Source organism: Rattus norvegicus, chromosome 2 (assembly GCF_021556685.1).
Source record: "Rattus norvegicus strain SHRSP/BbbUtx chromosome 2, alternate assembly SHRSP_T2T, whole genome shotgun sequence".
NCBI lineage: Eukaryota > Metazoa > Chordata > Mammalia > Rodentia > Muridae > Rattus > Rattus norvegicus.
Window position 1 is genome coordinate 138,009,874 of NC_141535.1, and position 875 is coordinate 138,010,748.

General features: G+C 40.9%; 1 non-coding gene across 1 annotated transcript; it reads left to right on the plus strand.

Moving 5' to 3' along the window:
* Positions 1 to 553: 553 nt before the first annotated feature.
* On the plus strand, positions 554 to 626 carry Trnak-cuu5 (transfer RNA lysine (anticodon CUU) 5). Its single transcript has one exon. It is a non-coding gene; the product is annotated as a tRNA-Lys (tRNA).
* The last annotated feature ends 249 nt before the right edge of the window (positions 627 to 875 follow it).

The following is an 875-nucleotide window of genomic DNA, read 5'->3' on the forward strand; positions in this document are numbered from 1 at the left end:
CAGGATTTTAGGTAGTTAAACTTTTGTCCTTGTGACATCACATGAAGGTTTATGGTCACTAGATAAGGAGACTGGCCCTCACTGCTTATCAAGAGGAAACGTAGCACTCTGCAAGGTCTAGAACATAGCAGATAAACTGAGGCAACATGGAGACAATTTCCTCACGTTCAATATACACAGGTATTATCCAGGAAGTCAGAATCCAAGGACTGGAGACCACAAACAAGAGTCAAGATAGGCAGTTCTCAACCTGTTCATTGTGACCCCTTCTAGGGTTTGAACCTTCTAGGATTTCCTATGGCATGAGGCCATAGGACAAGACAGGTATTTATACTACAATTCATACCAGTAGAAAAAAGTAATAATTTTATCATTGGGGAGTCACCATAATATGAGGCACAATATTAAAGGGTCACATCATTAGGATGGTTGAGAACCACTGCTCTAGATATTTAGATGAACTTGGAAAGGTGAGCCAGTAATCCCACTGGTGGTTCCACACCACTAAGCAGTTTGACCCAAGAATAGTGTTTAAAAGACCCCCTTGTGTCAGGCCCGGCTAGTTCAGTCGGTAGAGCATGAGACTCTTAATCTCAGGGTTGTGGGTTCAAGCCTCACATTGGGCACCAATTTATTGTAGAAATTATTAATCTCAATCTGGGGTTTCTACTTTTGACCGTTTAGTTCCCAGATAAAAGACAGATACAACCTTATATTTATAATAAGCCCTAATCAGCACAAGAGCTGGGCAGATATCTGCCCTCTGTGCTATTGGAACCTACTTTCCTAAGATAACCCTGAGTTATTACTATGTTTCAAACTGAGAAAGCCCAAAAAGAGTGCAAAAACCAAGCTGTAAGTACTTACAAAACAGT